This window comes from Thermobia domestica, chromosome 1 (genome assembly GCF_964235325.1).
Source record: "Thermobia domestica chromosome 1, izTheDome1.hap1.1, whole genome shotgun sequence".
Taxonomy (NCBI): domain Eukaryota; kingdom Metazoa; phylum Arthropoda; class Insecta; order Zygentoma; family Lepismatidae; genus Thermobia; species Thermobia domestica.
This window is the reverse complement of record NC_137454.1, coordinates 315,471,942-315,492,129: the sequence shown is the minus strand read 5'-3', so window position 1 is coordinate 315,492,129 and position 20,188 is coordinate 315,471,942. Positions and strand designations below refer to the sequence as shown.

Here is a 20,188-nt window from a genome sequence, read left to right as displayed (position 1 = left end):
ACTACCACTTCCAGTTTCGAAATAGGCTAAACTAAAGATGGTTAAGAAATAGCAAGAAATGTATATATATAACAGACTAGCAGAACTCGTTCTTCGCACGGGAAAAATACGTTCCAGCGTGGACATAAAGGTCTAAATTTGAATTCAAACGACATCTGGAGTGTTACTGTTCATCTCAGCGACCCCGAAAGCTATGGATTCGATACTAATATCGTTCATTTTCGATCATTTTAAAATATCTCCTCCCTCTCCCTCCTAAGTTGCACCATCACAGTGACATGATAAAAAAAAAAAAAAAAATCCCAGGCCCGAACCTCATGTGTGTTCAAAATTTGAGATGGCTCGGATGGTTCAAGAGCTATTAAGCATGAACATAGTTACTATACTTTCGTTTTTATCTATTATAGATATAGATATGGTTCATAAGAAGGAGGACAGGAAAGGTCATGAGAAATAGTCTGTCCATTTACCTATAATTCTCACTGCATGTAAGCTATGTACAGTGAGCATATTGGTAGCATTTCTTCGACTAATCTCCCCATTATAATACCTTATGTAGAAACTTCTAAATACGAAAAAAAAAAAACTTTCTACTAGGAAGTATCCACGTATGCAACTATGACTATATCTTTGCACTTGTGAACATTTGCAAACACATTATTTTTTTTCTTTCTTTTTTCTTGATAAATGATGCCTGGAGAGTATAAACTACGTGTGTATCACGAACACAGCAAAGAGCACGTACTCGTATGGATTATTTTTACATGACGGGATGCACACACGGCTTGCCAGATGCACATCTTGTAAAAGCTCACGTACAAGAATACATGTTAAGTCAAAAGGGGAAGGAAGGCATTTTTCTCTAAAAGAACATTTACTTGGTAGGTAGGTAGTTCGTTGCTCCGTCCGTGGCACTGCCAAGACGGTATGAGCAAGGCACGAACTCATTTGTGCTTTTAAGACTATGTTGAGCTAATTTGCAAGGGCCAACGGCGCCAACTTTCCAAATTTATGTGTGTACATATCAATGGTGGGACGTGCGAACCTATACATACGTTTTCAGGGAAGTTTCGATATTTGATTGATTTGTTTTTAGTTAAAATCTTTTATGAACATTGTCATAAAGGGTTGTGCTATGATAAAGTAAAATATACTGGTACTATATATAAGTTAGGGCTGTCCTAGCTCAGTCGGTAACACGGCTGAGTTAAACGCAAGAAAAACTGGTTCAAACCTGGGTCCAAATTAAAAATCTTGTGGGTGCCGGAGCCCCGGAGTACCCACGTAGTCGGCGCCCATGATCAGGGCTGAATTCTGGACATAGGGAATACAAAATCAGCCGGGCTGACAAGCATGTTGCTTGTGTTCTAAGTCTAATGATAAAAGTTTGTTGTATAGAAATGGCAATGACATTATTAAAGTTTCTCAAGCCATAATTTCCTTCATACAAAGGTAACCTACAAAGTTCTGTCGTTTTTTGTGGAGGTCTGTGTTCAATTGGCCCTCACACCGTGAGTTGAATGCGAATGGAGATAAGACGAAAGTCAGTTGTTGGTGTGGATATATCCAACATACTACCTGGTTGTGACAGTTCAGTTACATCGTGAACTTGGGTAAGGACAGAGTGAACATGGGACCTCCACAGAGCGTTATAAGACCGTGTATGCTGTACGAGTTCAAACTGGGATCAGACGCCGCAACAGTGAGGCGGAAGGCCTTTGGTGAGGATGTCGTGACTACGCGGACAGTGCAGCGGTGGTTTAACAAGTTTAAGGACGGTGACGAAGCACTCGAAGACGCATCACGTGCCGGAAGACCAACACATGTGCAAAATGAAGATTTTCAGGCAGCAATTGAGGCGAACAGTGGCCAGGCATGTGAGGAACTGGGACTACAAGTCAGTGTGAGTGGAGAAACTATTCGGCAGCACCTCCATCAACTTTTAAAGCACTGCAAGTAGGATCGATGGGCCCCACATATTTTGACATGAAAATTTTCTCGTCTTGTTTCTCGTTACAGTCCACTCTAAATCAAACCTGTAGAACAGAACTAGTACCACACAAAATTCGTACGTTCATGGCATATATAACAACAAAAATAGAACCTAAATGTCTAACCAAGTACTAGACCACTAGGTAAATTTTCTTTCCGGAGCTTGTAGGCTTTTTTTTTTTTGTACTAATGATTTTTTCCCCTCAAGGATCGCTACTGAATGGAGCAGAAGAGAATAATATGAGAACTGGCTTTCTTCCAGAATATTTTATCCAGGGACCCAAATTCAAAATATGACAGGGCTGTACTGAGCCATTATTTTCTAGAAGACATGCGTTGCGCAACAGTAACATGTATTGCAATACAAACTTCCAGGAAGTTTACCTGGAAGAAACATTGTACTTACAAAGCACAACTACAAAACAATTAATTAATGATTGAATAATTGGAACAAATAATATTAAATGTGGATATAAACTTTAGTGGATAAACTACAGAGGATAGTTTGTTCTTTTAAACTGAACAACATATAAAAGTTTCACTAAATTTAATAATGTCAAAATGACTTTGGCAATGAATTGCTTTAGAAGCCCATTACCATTATGGCTCTTCCAGCTACAGCGTAAAGGAAGCATGCTCCCTAATCGACGCAATTTCTACTAAAACTAAAACTGAACCCATGGAAATTGAGTTAAACTTTCTAAATGTTAATTTAACTACAGTACTATCATATATTCCTCTGGTAACTTAAATGGCTTCACAAATATGTAAATTACGTGCCACATCGCCAGAAAGTTGTTTGATGATGGTACTGATGGATTTTTTTTTTAACTCTTAAATCTTAAAATAAATTGGGCACTTCTAATTGTATAAAGAAATAACACGAGCAATGGTTACTTTAGTTATTTGATCAATTTGAGCAAGTCGTGTGTGCATGATTCGTATATAAATATTACACAGGGAAGTTAAAAGTATTGCATGATTTAAGAGCAAATTAGTAACTGAGTCTAATGGACGTCATTAGCTGAAAAGGAAACCTATGTTTAAAATCCACTTAGTCTTCGTAGTAACTTTAATTGAAGAGTAAGACTTCTTGTATAGCTTTTGAAGAAACATATACTCTCCCTACCACGGCATAACTGCGGGTGGCTTATTATATTTTACATATGAACACCACTTCTCAGAGAGCAGTGCTGAGTGATATGATACTACGATAGGGAATTTCTGTAAACATTAATTTCTGCAAGAACAACACACAACCATTATTTGCTTAATTCGAAATGCTTGTTTAGATGTAAGCATTTTTTTTTATTTCTGTAGCCTATCTGTATTGGTTTGTTGTCTTTGTTTTGCGTTAAGGATTTATCATTATTATTATTATTAATAATAATACGTATGATATGATACTACGATAGGGAATTTCTGTAAACATTAATTTCTGCAAGAACAACACACAACCATTATTTGCTTAATTCGAAATGCTTGTTTAGATGTAAGCATTTTTTTTATTTCTGTAGCCTATCTGTATTGGTTTGTTGTCTTTGTTTTGCGTTAAGGATTTATCATTATTATTATTAATAATAATAATACGTAGTTGATTAAGAGAAATGTTGGCATTTTCCACCCATCATTTCTAATGAAGATGTTTGCCTTGAACAAACTTTTTGAGTACCCTTTTCATGTCGAAGAGGATATGTGTTTATAATGTACGTGCATGTGGCTATTGCAGTTATTTGGGGAAGGGGAGATAAGTGCTCTTCGTGTAGTGTGTCTTTAGCCATAGTAGTTACTACGGAAATCCGGTTATAGATAATATTAATAAAATCCCTGTTTCTAAATTTATTGTAGGCCTTTGTACTCTGGTTCTATTCAGAGAGTGTGGTAGCTTTGCACTTCGCTAATTGAATGTTTTCTGTCTTCACAACAGTTATTAACTGTCGTAAAATACAGTAAAAGCTTAGCGAAAAAAAAAATAGTATGTGACGTACATAAAAACGTAGGTTACATGTGTAAATCCTGTAGTTTTTGAACTTGACGTACAGCAAACGTATAACTGAAAAAGTGTATTTTATACGTACTTTCCGAGTAAGTGTTCCGAACAAGCGTACTTCCCGTACGAACGAAAAAAAAACTGTATATAAGCGGTCAGGATCTCACATACAGATGGATGTTTTACCATATATTATAGGGAGCTAGCTTTAATGCGAGGCTGAGGAATTCAGAGTTGATTGGCAGGTTCTCCACCCCGCCGTCAAGAAACTGTCACTCGACGGTCCTGGGAAGGTTGCCAGTGCGCTGTCAAAAAATTTAGCTAATACTCACTTAATTCAAAGAATTTATGCAATTATGCAATCCCTATCGAAGATCCCTGTATACGTGGGCACACGCAAAATAGGCTGTGATAACAAATGCTTCAGTTTTTTCTCCCTCGCTTCATCGTCGCACTGCACTATCGCCTTCCTTATTACTTCTCTAGCTTCGCTGTGTATATCTTACCCTCTCTCACGCTGTGAAGCCATTGTCAAATGAATAATAAGCAACAAAACCACAACAGCACCCAACAAATAACCAACTCACACTAACTCTTCAGAATGACATTCATGTGACAAATTTTTAACCCTGGCAACGCTGACATATAGAAGGAGGGTAAGGGAGTATTGCAAGAGTCAGGCAGAAAAATTAAAATTGTTGAAATTTCCCCCCTTTACCTCAGCCCCCGCTGGTAAACAAGCTAGCTCCCTATAATACCTGACGTATGTAACGTACGTATACGTATGTAATATCCGGAAGACTGCTAGATGCCATACATCCTGCAACGGCATGATGTAACATCTAAGGGCGATACATACGCAGGTTATGGATAACATATACTCCGTACTGATTTCTGTAGTAAACATAAGGATACCATATATTTGTACAATGTATCGATGTCCGAATAACTGATTTTTCTCGATGTATGCGAATTCATTAAGTGGAATAGGGGAATAAAAATGGCACTTTTTTTTTTTTTTTTTTACTTTGAATCCATATCAGAAACGGTTTCTCATTCTGTTTGATAATTATTACTATCTAGGTGTATACGAATCAGTATTGAAAACGAAAGTCGTAATACTATTTTTTCCGTACTCCTTTTTTCCAATAGAAGAATAGGAGATCAGGAACAACATTATATTGGGAATCCTAAATGTATATTGAAACCCGTTTGTTGTCTCTTATTAGTGTTTTTGCTCTATGGAAATCAGGATTGGAGCCGGAAGTAGTAATAATTTCTATCACTTCCGGTAGCAATAGAAGAAAGTAGTAAATCGAACCTATTCTTTCATAAATAATTAATACTTTTCTCACTAGAGTATATAATATTTATTAAAATTAAAATAAGGCGTAATAGTTTCAATACCTTAACATTATCTTCATCAGATGTTAAATGGAAGAGATACCTTTATTACATTAAATTATTTTGTCTTTAATTACAAGATTATTAATTACGAGATAGTAATTTAATGTTATGAAGGTATCTCTTCCATTTAACGTCTGATGAAGGTAACGTTAAGGCATTGAAACTGTTACACCTTATTTTAATAAATAATATATACTCTAGTCAGAAAAGTATTAATTATTTATGTAGTAGTTCCAGAGTTGAGATGAATGGAGTTACTATTCTTGCAGCAATGAATCCATACAAAAAACGGTGCTTCTCTTTGTTTACCATTTCTTTGACTGTGATGATCAGTGTTGAAACCAAAAATCGTAATTTCTACCACTTTCTGTTTAAATAGAGGGAGATAAGGAATCTGTTCTTGAGACGTTCAGTCGATTTTTTTAAAAAAAATCACTTTACACTGTCTCTTACCATTTTGACACTATGATACCTTTCGACAAACACATTGGACTTACGGACATAGCCGTTCTACTTCCCATACATAGTTTGCAAGTCTAAAAGAATGATTGAATGGAAGTGGAAAGAACATCGAAAAATAAAAGTCTACTATCCACATATACTAACTCAAATGGTGTGAGATTTAACCACGATCTCTATGCACCTGAAGAAATCATTTACCACTCACAAGTGAGAAAATGGAGAAAACAACTGATCGAGAGTTATTTTGGGAGTGTGTCTACTGATTTTCATACATGGATATTTTTGTGTATTTTAGAACTTAATTTCAACTGTTAAATAAGCGCAGCTTTCTGAAGAGAGAGCACGCAAAAAGATTTAACAAAAACGCTGTTTGGGCTCAACGGTATCTCTTATATTCTGCACAAGTTTTCCGGGCTCACTTGATTAGATTTTTACGATCCCTTATAAGAAAATCATATAGTTAGTTCTGTATCTTGCAATACGTCGTGTGTTAAAATTTGGGTATTTTTAGTTAACACCAGTATTGGATCTGATGGCACTTGTTTCATCACCTTGCAAAGTATCGTATGTATCCAGCTAATAATAGCAGAGTTATAAAAAAGAATTTTGTATCTAATCCTGTTTCAAAATTGTAAAATGCAAAACAGGTTTTTCACTCTCCTGTAAGGTTGTGATTTTCAACATACGACCTACTGCAAAATACAGAACGATGTAACTTACCTTTTGTGTAATTCTTACGCGTTTATACTCTTATTAGACTTTGCAGTTATCTTTCAGTGCAATGTTTTGATACACAGAGACACGCATATCAAGAGACAAAGATAATTACGGATTTAGTGAAAAATGAGGGCAGAATCTTGTTTGATAGAATTAAATTTTAAAATGTACGTTAATGAAAAATTATATTAACATCTTACAGTTATGCCCTTTAGGCTAAAGGAGACGCATAATCAATGAAAGTAAATGCAAGTGAAAATAAGATTTTAGTGTTCTCTCAACGGTAATCGAACCCGACACTACATGCACCAAAGGCGTTCGAGCTTAGCCAGTAGACCAACAGGAAGTGCCAGAATTACATTAACAGTGTCATACAAATTCTCCATGTGTATGAAGATGTTTCGTAGTCTTCAGGTCATACCGGGTCACAGGCCTGACTGCTTGCACGTCACAAAATTCGCAACCAGTTTTATCACTGTGTCTCCATACCAACCTATAATACAACGTTTGTTCCAGCCTCAACGGGTAAAAACTGACTGTGGTCATATACCTTTTTCTAAACATGAGGTTCAATTCCCGGTGGAGCTGATGTGGTTCAGATCCCACGTTAAGTTGTAGATCCATGTACATTCTTATAAGTACTTCAGACACCTTGTGTTATTCCTATGTCGTATGTTTAATGTGCAGGTAGTTATGAAGTGAATATTATTATTTCAGAGTGATATATATAATATTGTTTAATGCAAATTTATGCTTTTTCTTTTTGAGAACGTACTGTTTGGTGTATTTACATACACTTGGCATTTTTTCTTGGTGCAAAGGGAGCCGCATTTCAGTACCTCCGTATGTTTGTCAGATTTATAGCACACATTATTTTATTCAAGTTACTTTGCATGTAATTAATTACAAATGTCCTCTTCACATAGATTTGAAATTATAATTATCTTTTTTAAGAAAGGGGCAATAAATCTACGTGTCAGCATTTATAGTTGCTAACTAAACATTAATATCTAAGTTGGAACCCTTGTGTGCTGAACATCATGAGACAAAATATAGAAATTCAAGTTCTATTATAAAATTTCCAATCTCATCGTCTCAATTTCATGAATCAGGAATGAATGTCGTTACATCCCAATCCAGATAGATAAATTAGTGATCCACGTTAAACGTTTAATAATTGAAACGTTTAACCACTTTTCGTATTAAAAAAAGAGAGAGAAAAGACAAAGGAAATCTATAGGGATTGCGACGACTCATGAAGCCTGGGCTCCACACAAATCATAGAATTGTTTTCCCTTACGTGTGGTGCTTCGGAAGAATTCGGTACGATTCGTGCAGTTGCCTTCCGAACGCACACTTGAGAAAAGGTGAAACAACACAAGTGCCCCAACAATGTTGCCAAACTTGAAGATATGCGACAAAAAGAAAAGCACTTAGAGAACTAGAACACGACCACTAACACTTGTTCGAAAGCAAATATATATATATATATATATATAAACGACCACAACAATAACAACAAAACGAAACTTATTGCGGCATTCCGAAAACTTTGTACCCTCAGTAGATGTTCTGCATATAGCGCGAAAAAAAAGAGAGGAAAAAAAAAAACAGTCGCAAAATTCGTGGGTGGGAGTTGACCATTGGGACACGCCCTCGCGTTTTGTTGAGTGATGAAATTGGCAGGTTAAGTTCACGAGTTCCGCGATCACTTATAGTTGTGGAAAGTTTAGATAGGTAAAAATTTTCTCGGCAAACTTCTTACATGTTCACAAAAATGTTTGTAAATAAACGTAGCCCGAAAACTGTTTCAGGTCCCGAGTCTTAAAACACTAATCTTAATTGATGCTGGTTGGCGTGAAATTAATTAAATGAAATTTCTAGCATAACATCCCACGGATACACTCTTTAGACTAAAGGACATGGGCGATTAATGAAAGCAAATCCCTATGAGATAATTGGTGAAATGAGAATGTAAGAGAAAACGGGAAAACTTTTGAGAAGCCTCTGAGACACTATGGTGTTCACCACGAACTCACATGGTCTAGGTTTCAACTAGAGACCCTTTGTACCAGAGATGAACGCTCTTACACTGAACCACCATGCTGTTAGTTGAATGGTGTAAGGCATTAGGTTGGCTTCCGCAAAATCTTTCTGTCGCAAATTCGAATTCCCTTAGGATATTCACTTCACCATTCATTTCATTAACATTATTATAACAAAATCAGAACTATCCCGGATGAAAGTTGGGAAGTTGGAACATGAAATTGTTTAGGGAAAAAAATCTAAATTGACCCTGTAAAATTTGGACTGTTGGGAACTTTAGAAACCAGACCAAAATAACATTTAGTTCGCGGAAGATGAGTAGAAACATTATATTTAGGTTGAGGGAATGAATTTAAGCATATTTACTATACAAGGAAATTTATCATCATAGGTAAGGGGAAAAGTAATATTTTAACGACATTTTTTCTTCTTCTTTCAGAATTAAAATCCCTAAACTATTCTTAATTTTGGCTCTTTTTTTTTTTTTTTTTTTTTTTTTTTTTTTGACTGAGCTGCTGCTTATTACTTCCCGATTGCCTTACGATAGTGATTCAACAGTTAGTAATTAAGATTTTTGTTTTTTCAATAAATAATTTAAAGACAAGTTTAACCTACGTCGTATGATCTCCTTCCTGACTAAGCGGTTAGCGTACTCGCCTTTGACTTGGGGGGCGCGGTGGCTCAGTGGTAGAGCGTTCGCCTCCGGTGCTTGGGGTCCCTGGTTCGATCCCAGCTCGCGCCGTGTGGACTTTGTGGTGGACAAACACCGTGCTCGTGGGTTTTCTCGGGGTTCTCCCGTTTCCTCCCACCCACCATTTCACTCATCTCTCATCATCACCGTCCCCTTTAGCCTAACCGGCATAACCGTGGGACGTAAAACTTAAAGATTTCATTTTTTCGCCTTTGACTTGGGAGACCCAGGTTCGATTCCCGCCGGGAGCTCATATGGTTCGGATTCGACGTTAATCCCAGAGTCCCGTCTCATATAGCCTCGCTACTGATCGGGACGTTAAACTAAAAATCAATTCAAGTTTAACCTACGAAAGTTGCATTGGAAGTAAGAAGCAGCATTGAGTTAACTTAAGAGCAGTCTATTACTTCTTGCGGCTGCATTTAGCTTGCCCACGAGACAATTCTGGTCTCGGAAACAAAACAACAGTCGTAACGAGAAGTACCTTTCTAAATTCCGAGACAAGGCAAGAAACATGAAAAAAACGAGACGAGAATTTTTTTGAGTCGCGTGAGTAACACTAGCTTACCAAAGTTTTTAGATCTTAAACGCTGTTTTAGTATTACGTGATTCATAGTACAAAAACTATAAATTGATGAAGTGATCTGCGAACACGATGGAGAACATTTATCAACAGTTAAAGATACTCAAGTGATTATACAATATACTTCAGTAATAAATGTGATTTAAATGTTGTATCACATCCTTCATGGACCTCCTGTGACGGGGAAGGATTATGGTAACTTCTAGATGAAATTAAGGGGAAAAAAGTAGGGCATAAGTTTTATACATAAATTAGAAAACGAGACGAGATAAACTTATCGATAATCGAGACGAATCGTGAAAGAATTGTTTGAGAGACGAGACGAGACAACCTCATTTTTCGTGTCGTGGATAACACTGGCGGAATGTCAGGAAAATTTAGCAAAGCACCACGGATATCCCTAGTTTACAGCATAATACACTGAAACATTCAAAGTTGACCGGAGCATTTCTGATTTTATTGAAAATATCCTATTTCAATCGTTCTAATAGTTTTTATAATGACTCCGTGTACCACTGAGTATTATTTCTGCCGCTGGAGGTGTTGACTGGTAGTCTGTCTAGATTTTAGCTAATTATTATTAAATTCTTTATGATTTTTAAATTCTAAATTTCCGGGACACACTGTACAGGACTGCGTGACACATCAGTGTGTCGCGACACATCGATTGAGAACTACTGCCCTATTTATCGTAAATGACTAACTTGCGGATTAACAGCAGATCAACAGATCTTGTTATAAACATGGTACATGGTTGATATAATCCAAATTAAATAGGTAGGTACTTAATGGTTCTACTGTAATTTAATCCAATGACACTCCAGAATATTGACCGCTGTTGGGATTAATTCTAACTCACCGCCAGTGTTTCTCCTAGTCATGCTTCCTGAAGTTGACTAATTCCCAGACCTACAATAAGTTGCTGTTACATGTCTCGTTCAGGACGTATCGCACATTTTTTTTTTTCACACGCTACCCTAGCTAACTGTTTTAAGTTGGTCACAAGGAAGCAGGTGAGGTTAGATTTACATGGGAGTTGCACCACCCGAGTTGAGTTGATTTTAGTTTAGCGTCTCTTTCAGCAACGAGGCTATATGAGACGTGGATCTACTGATTAATGTGGAATCCGAACCACATGAGCTCCCGCCGGGAAACGAACCGCTTAGCCACGAAGGAGCTCTTACACCACCCGAGTGTGATGTATTATCATGGGGGTCAAGGTGGAACAAAATGAGCCCTATGGGGCTTCTAACCCCCTTCGCTCGCTGACGCTCGCTCAGTTGTTTCGTAACGTGAGTAAATAACTTTTTTTAATCAATGAAGTTGTGCTCAAAACCTTTCCCACTCCTGGTGCTTCCGGCACCTACCCCACCCTCTTCCCCAACTACCCCATACAACCTATTGTGCTATATCTATGCTACGTGGCGAGAAACGGATAACTCCAACCAATCAGAACCGTGTATTTAGTTCCTATGGCTAGGGTCAAGCGTGATTGTAAAATATATCAGATGCATTCTTTAGCAGATAATGTCCCAGTGCAGCCTCCCTCAGATTTTCATCTTCCTTCCGGGACAAAATTTTCTGAAAGAAATCCTGCTTACGTGCGTGAAACGGCTCATTGTCGAGTTTACGTCGGAGTGTTTGAGGGTCACAGAGAGACATTAATTTCATTGCCCTTGTCGTTAAAAAAAAAAGCCATAAAGAAAATATAGCTTTACTCTCAAATGCTATATCTATATGTAAATACGTTTAGCTCAGAGAAATTTGTACTAACTTGGTCATTATTGTTGTTTTTCTTCGCTGCGGGTCTGAAGATCGATCTCTGTGTAGGTAGGTCTTGTTGTCTGTCGCCGGTGAAAGCAGCACAAATGCACTTCCGTCTTTAACTCTTTCTTTATTTTTAAAGTGTTTTTTTTTCTTATTTATCTCCTTCCTTTCACTACTTTCTACTATTATAAGATTTTTAAATTGCAAAGAGTTACGGAGGGTTTGTATGGGGTGTTCTTACTTCCTGTGTTATTACAAGCATTATGCGTGCCGACAAAAGAATAAACCTTGGCAATATCTTATTTCTAGGAGTACGTGAACTACATTTCTGTTGTAATGGAATGTTAATTCACCTACGGTGACAGCATATAAGTTAAGGAGAGAGATTTTTTAAATATGCCATATATTCCGTTCACTGAGGGTTTGTGTGACAGAAATAGAAGTATGCGAAGTTTGTTCCTTCTACGAGAAACATCCAGCAAATTCATTTTAATGTACTAACATTTATTTCCATTGGGCCACGGTGCCTCAGTGGTAGAACGTTCACCTCTGGTGCATGGGATTCCTGGTTCGATCCCAGTTCGCGCCAAATGAGCTTTGTGCTGGACAAACACCGTGTGCATGGATTTTCTCGAGGTTCTCAGTTTCCTCCAACTTTCTTCATTCCACCATTGTAATTCATTTTTCATCATCACAGTCTCCTTCAGCATAAGCGTGGAACGTAAAACTTAAATTGCATTTCATTTATTTCATTTTTCTAAGACATCTGGCCGCTTTTGGTGCGAGCGGTCCTTGGATCGATTGCCGGCGGGGACACTGTCGAAAAAGTTTCAAAGCGTTTTCAGGCCAGCTATCCTGAGTGAGGTTTCCTGGATTTTTCTCATTCATAACAAGCCAATTCCGGGCTGATACTTGATATAATGGTCCCGGGCCGCTTCCTTCCTTTTCCATTCCTGGGCCTCAGTGGCAGAGCGTTCACCTCTGGTGCTTGGGGTCCCGGGTTCGATCCAACCACCGCCAAGTGAACTTTGTGGTGGACAAACACCGTGTGCGTGGGTTTTCTCGGGTTCTCCCGTTTCCTCCCACATTCTTCATTCCACCATTTCATTCATTTCTCATCTTCACTGTCTCCTTTAGCCTAACCGGCATAACCGTGGGACGTAAAACTCAAAGATTTCATTTAATTTTCCTTTTCCATTCCTTTTTTCCTCCTCAATATCACGAATAGTGTGATCGCCGAGGGACTTTATTCCTCATACATGACGGACTAACATGGGCATAGATGTCGGAAGCCCAGAAATCTAATTCCTAATCCTAATTTAATGCTGTTTATTTATTCTCAACTGGTCTGAGTTTATACTATGAATGTATACCATTGAATATACTACTGTATATACAAGTAGCGTAAGAAGTGTTCATATCTCCTGAAACACCTTTGTAACCTTTAAACTAAAAGATAAAAAACACTGAAATTTTATCAAGTTTAAAAATCGACCGTGGAATATTGACGTAATTTGAAATTCTATCAGACTATACTGCAATTGAAACTACTTGTCCTTTCTGACAGCTCGCTGTACGCACGTGGTGTTCAATGCTGTGTTGCCAGCTTTTGTGTCGAGCGTTGAAACAGTAAATTATTCACTGCAACTAAATCTCAGTTTTATTAAATTAAATCACAGAAAAAAGAACTAAAAAGAATGCTCTCAATAACCAGCAGGTACACTATTGACGTTGACATTCGACTAAAACTATGTGCATTTGTTTATATTCAAATTGGCAACGTGTTGAAAGGGTGTCATGTTTACCATTGCAGAGCGAGAGAAATGAGCCACTATAATTGGCTGAACGTGCTGTTGCCATAGAAATAGTCCTCCTTGCTTGATTGTTATGACCACGTGCAGGAAGGGAAAAATAGAGAAAAGCAACTGTCAGAAGGGACAGGTTGTATCAAACGGACTGTAATAGTGTTATCAACATAGCATAGTTATTTTTTTTAAATCAAAATGCACTATGTCAGGCACTATTTCATATTTCAGATCTGCATATTAAACGAAAGTGGTAAAGTTAACAAGACTGCTTATAATTATGTAATTGCGAGAACTTGTAATTACAATTACCAATAACTATTGCTGTACTGTTATAGAAGCAGGCACACACCCATATTTATTTTTTGGGGGTGGGTTGGAGGCAGTGTGCGAATTAGATAATCTATATTGGGGGGGGATAAAATTAGGCCAAAGGACATAGTCTGAAGGTTCAAATTTCAATAAATCTACCGACAATAACTATGCACATATATATTGTCTGACATACACACACCCCACTAAACCTTTCTGAACGTGTTTTAATGTACTCACTCTTGTCCCCGTAGCTCTCTAAGGTTTATTTAGTTAATAATTCGGCTCGAGCGATAGCCATGATCACAAGCATATGTTAATTTTTCCACTCATATTGAAAGCTTCCATTTTGCATTAATACATACAGGTTGCGAAAAGAAACCTACTTCAGTCTTGTGAAAACCACTAAAATTATCAGTTAAACCGGACATTTTTTTTTTTTTTTAAAGAAAATCTAGATATTAGAATATCAAATAAGAAATGGATTGTTGCTGGTCTTGATTTCTCACATCAAGGTCAAATCGAAAGCCAAATATTTAAAATCTCTCAATTCAAATTTCGAGCTTGTGCTTCTACTTCCCGCTAAAGCTGTGCTCATCACGACTTTTTTTCTCCAAATATCGATTCCGTGATGGGCACAGAAAGTCAAAACTTAAAAATTACTTTACTGTTAGGTTGAAGATGAGTTGATTCACTATGGGCTACGTTATTCAAATAAAGTAAAACATTACACTGAAGTTTTTCAGACAACATTAATTGCGTGGACAGCAAACTGTACAGCGAAAAGATGGAAAAATGAAGGGTTAACCCGCTCCAGTTGAAATGCTTATCCAGACACGGACAATGACACGGAGAACCAGCCGTATTAACAAATGCTGAAACAAATCTTGAATTATTCGCTTATTCACCTAAAAATCACCTTCATTAACATGTCTGCTCACTAGGAGCGTATCCCCCAGCGTGTACGTTAACATATACTTACGAGAGAGTACCTATATCTCAGATTTTGAGTACAGTTTCAAAAGTTCATTTCCGTAAACTGTAAAAGCAGTGATTACTATGCTAATTATCACAAATTAAATGCAACTTTTGAGTTGCATACACACAACCTACTAGGGAATGAAGACCATGTGCTAACAAAGAGTACACTGGAAAATGAAATAACATGTTATAACAAAAATTAAAATAGGATGATAATCGATACAAATATAGAGGATGAATATGACATATCCGAACTTCGCCAAGTATGGTAGAAGAAGCTATTTGTTTTCTTCTTCTTGGCCAACCGCTAAGAACATTTATAAATCTATATGTGGCTTTGTTATACGCAATTAGTACATTCAAATTCACAAACGATGACGAACTGAAGGGTACGAAGGTACAGTTGCAAGTAACAACCTTAGTCATAATAATATAGTTCTAAACAACGTTGAAAATAGTGGGTAATTAGGTGGTAAGTAGAAATTACCAAAACTGAACAGTTTACATCGATCATTTCGAAATACAGCTAGAAGATTAAATTTACAAGAAATAACAAAAATCAGTGACATTTGGAGTTATACTAAGCATAGTTTGAGGGGGAAAGCGAGCATCCCCGGTGGGGATACTTCAGCTGACTTCTTTGGGGGGGAACAAAATGTGATTGAGGGGGGAAATCCCCCTCATCCCCCCCGGTAATTCGCACCCTGGTTGGAGGAGTCCAAAGATTTTTCTAGAAAAGGAATGCGTCTATGTAGTATTAAACCTGTTATTCTGCACCCGAAGACACTGTAAGTAGTTGTTAATTACTGCCATCTTTATTCTCAGAAAATCTGATAGAACTAGATTATTTTGATGAAGAAAGGAAGGTGTAAAATAAAATCTTTAGGCTACATCAGTCGTTTCTCTGTTAAACAAGTATAGTTATGTTAAGAAAATGTACAAATGTTAGTCGAGTTACGAAGTTTTGGAGGAGTTCCGGACCCAGTGGACCCCCCGTGGGTGCTCCCCTGTATAGAGGTAAAGGAAATCAACAATCAAGGTGAAAAATGTTCCGGAAATAAGTCATTCTGAACAATATAGCAATCTCTACCGCAGTTTTTCATATGTACGGAACAATTTCAGATGTGAAATTACTGTAAACGGTATTCACATCTATATCTTAACAAGAATGATTTGATTGCTGCATAAATTAGAATTATAGTTAAATATGCCGAAACAAGCCATTACAAAGCCAAATGGGGAAGACTATGGATAGAAAACATTAATTCACAATTTTTATAATATATACCAGTAGAACGTTGAGTTAGTCTATACAGGGTGTTCATTTATTATGTAGCCAAAATCCACTGGTGAAATCCTCACACCTAAACAATAAAAAAAAAGTTCATATAAACATAAGGCGAAAAACTCGTTTCAAAGTTACGAGATACCGAAATCGAGAAAATAATAATTTTGAGGCTTCCTAGCTCCAAAGCTATAAGAGATATTAAAGGCGGTTAAAGAAATATTAGAGGAACTAGTACGCTATCTAAATAACCGTGTTTCAGAGTTAGGGTGTACCGACGCATATGTTTTTAGAGAGAGGGGAGGAAGAGCGGAACCTATACCGCAACTCCCTCTATAAAATCCGTTGTGCCGATACGTCCCAACTCAGAAACATAATTATTTAGATAGACAACGTACTATTTCCTGTAATATTTCTTTAACAGCCAGTGATATCTCTCATAGTTTTCGAGCTAGGCAGCCTCAAAGTTACATTTTTTTCGATTTTCGGCATCTCGTAACTTTGAAACAACGCGTGTTTCGCCGTATGTTCATATGGACTTTTTCTATTGTTTAGGTGTGAGGATTTCACCAGTGAATTTTGGCTACATAATACATGAACACCCTGTATAACTGGCTACACTTCCAGTGTCTCAAACACTAAATCATTGGTGCCAAACTATATACGCCTATTGTAAACCCTCTACATGGATTGAATGTGTGATTTATCTAGACAGTTTTTTCGACTGAACCCGTTTGGGCGAAAAGTCACTTTTTTTTTTTTTTTAAAGGAATTGTTCATATGATCGTAATATTCGATATTAAGATACAGTACTTCGATTGTGAATTGTCCGGCCCGTTTCACTTTTGTTATTATTATTGTAGATGTTTCCAAAATTTGATTGGATAGATCCTATGTACTAATCTGACCTTACTTCACAGTGTCATTTAAAACAATATAACTTTGTTTGGTTGCTAACACTGTTAATCTGGTAGTACTGCAGTGTGCGTCGATTTCACCAATAAATGTACCACCCAAAATATATGTAAAATATACCCTGGATATACAGAGCTTACCTTTTGTCTTGAAACGACTGTACATATTAAAACGTATCAATATTAAAAAGGGGAAAATTGTTTAACATCGTACGACCACGTTAACAGTGTTGCACACACCCAAATGAACTATGATTTTATATATATATATATATATATATATATATATATATATATATATATATATATATATATATATATATATATATATATATATATATATATATATATATATAATATTTCAAATGACACTACGTCAGTTTTACATACGAATATTTCAGGTTTGCATATTTAACGAAAAGTTGCAATACTACATTTATTATTCGGTGAGGCAAACTAAGAATGCTATATCATAAACTTCCAATTTGTTTTACTCTTCTGCGGTAGTAATAATTAGAGCAACCCACGTTATGCTTTATTTTTTGTTTAATTATGCTTTATATTTTTGAAAATTGCATTTGTAAGGGACAGTAAAAGATGCCACCAAAATGTACAGAAGGTGCTAAAGTTCAAGAGGTACACAAAACAATATAGTGTGGAGTTCTTATGTATTATTCATTGTTGGCGGAAGTTTTCTTCTTTTTTTTCTTTTCTCCACATCAAAGGATTACACCGAAAAGTTTACAGAAATAAAAATAAGCTTTTCATTGTTGTTCTCAATGATTTTGTATTGTAAATATTGGTTTTAAAAAATATTAATACAGTATGTTAAACTTGTAGTTGAAGAGATTTTTTAAAGAATTGTGCTATATATTTTAAATTATGCTTTATTATGCTTTTAAAATTAGTTTCTTCTGGACCCTTAAACAACCACAATCATGTTCAAGGTACCAACCATATGTGTAAACTGCTGTTATGCTTTTGGGTTGCTCTAGTAATAATGCAAGTAAGACGGACTAGGCAATGCACGTCGACAATACATTTAGTGTCGGAAATCATGAACATGACATTACTGTTTAAAAACAACACGAACAAATACGTGATAGTAAACCATTTTTTATGCTTTTTTTTTTTCGAGAAATTACTTTGATAAACAAAGGCGCCGATCCTGGGGGGCGAGGGGGTCCCCAAAGCTCACATAGGCCCCCCATTTTATTTATGAATATACAATATTTGGCATAATTTGAATGCAATTTGTCTTAAAATTCTAAAATATGCCTTCTGCATCTGAACGCCCCCCCCCCAAAAAAAAAATTACAGAGAAATCGGCGCCTTTGTTGATAAGTACTACATTCAATCATTAAGTGGTTCAAAATCCATAGAACTTATAATATCTTTTACAGTTAGGGTGATATTTCAGATCTTTCCGGGGATATAAAAAACATAGACAGAGATTATTATACTGTTAAAATGGCAACTGTTATCATTTTCCTTTGGTTCCCTAACGTTACAGCAATAGTTTTTGGTAGTTTTAATTACAAGTCCTCGCAGTTACATAATTTTGTGCAGTATTTTAACAGAACTTAACACACACAAATTTCTACTGAAGTAAGGTCAGCTGATCGTGTTGCCGTGACTTATTGCCTACGACTTTTTAGAAACATCTTGATTTCCAAACAGGTGACTTATTACCAACTTTAAAAGAAATAAACAGAAATTAGTCAACCAATTTGCAATATCAGCACTGTTCCGCACACCCAGTGAGAACACTGAAACAAAAATTATCATGTTTATCCCGCTGGTGAATATAACGTGCAAACACTGAAATTGGACCTGTGCCGTCTCACGACTTGAACCTATTAGATTTCGTAGCATTGGAACTTCGTAGTGAAGTAGGTTCGCAGCCTCAAATGATATGCAGATCATTAAGTTACTCTAACGTTTCCCTTGGCGTGGGAGACCCGGGTTCGAATCCAGACCGGAGCTTATGGGTTCGGATTCCACGTTAATCAGTAGATCCCTTCTCATATAGCCTCACTGCTGAAAGGGACGTTATACTCAAAATCAACTCATCAACTCTAACGTTTCCCTAAAAGTAGTTACTTATTTTTGGGGCAGTTCGAATATATTTACGAGGGACGTGTATACCCGTCTTGTTTGCAGTAAGCTTTAGGAGCAACTACTGATCATTGTGGAGTTTTTCCAAGTTTCTTCTTGAGACACGAAGTTCTGTCAAGAAATTGAGAAGGGAAAGAGTATTCCTCTGCAACTTGATGTAAAAATTGCTGTAGTTCAGTTTAGAAACATTAGCAAAACAGCAGATGTTCAATCAAATTTGAAACAGTGTATAATTGAGTGCAGAAATCTGATGTTTGCCTTGAGGGATACTGAACGTATTCATGCAGTAAGATTTCAAGATAAAAATAAACAGAAAAAGCGGAAGATCTAATTAATGATGCGTTACTTTGTGTAGGTGGGAGAAATTATTAGCTTCTCTGCTTTTTTCTCTCCTACATCCTCTGCGGTTAAATTGCACCTTGATCAACTTGTTGTTCTGCTGCAGAAGGCAGTTGAACTCTTGTATTTATAGGCTGAGGGCTAATTTTGAATTCAGCTCACGCGTCCATCAGAGAGGTTTATTATAAGCTCTTATTTCAACCAGTAGTGGCTCTGACAGCCTAGTCTTGAACTGATCACGGGAGATGTTGATGATTGATTAAAATGAGTGCAATCAACGAAGATGATTTTCTACTGTGATCTTCTTCTGAATGAGCAAACGGAATACAGATGCCTCCTTCATAACAGATCAACACAGTTTTTCTTTCCTGTGTGTGACTCACATAATATGGTGGATATGCAAGGTTTAATTTAATGCATGTGCATACACCATACATACACGTATGTTTATCGTAGATGGTAGGAGGAAATGTAGATTTTAAAAAACTGGGTGATATGAAATCTTATTTAACTTGAAAACTACAGCATGGTGCAAAAGTAAGTTTACCCCAAGAAATTACGTTTAAGTTGTATAATTACGCATCGTTTTAAGCGATAGGTTCATGCTAAGTGATAGGATTTGTCATATTGTCGGCAGTTGAGGCCAGGGGCGGATCCAGAGGAGGAAACTTTCTTATTTTAGTTATAAATAAAACCCATCCTAGAGTTTGGAGCTCTTAAAAGTAGCTCTAAGTAGCAGCATTGCAAACCCACCGTTCCCCCGGAAGTCCGTCCTGGAT

The 20,188-nt window shown here is 36.8% G+C and overlaps 1 long non-coding RNA gene and 1 other non-coding gene across 2 annotated transcripts in view; both read left to right on the top strand.

Moving 5' to 3' along the window:
* Window positions 1-20,188, top strand: part of LOC145662545 (uncharacterized) — a 138,993-nt gene that overhangs the window by 51,088 nt on the left and 67,717 nt on the right. The window lies entirely within an intron of this gene.
* Window positions 9,285-9,356, top strand: TRNAR-CCG (transfer RNA arginine (anticodon CCG)). Its single transcript has one exon. It is a non-coding gene; the product is annotated as a tRNA-Arg (tRNA).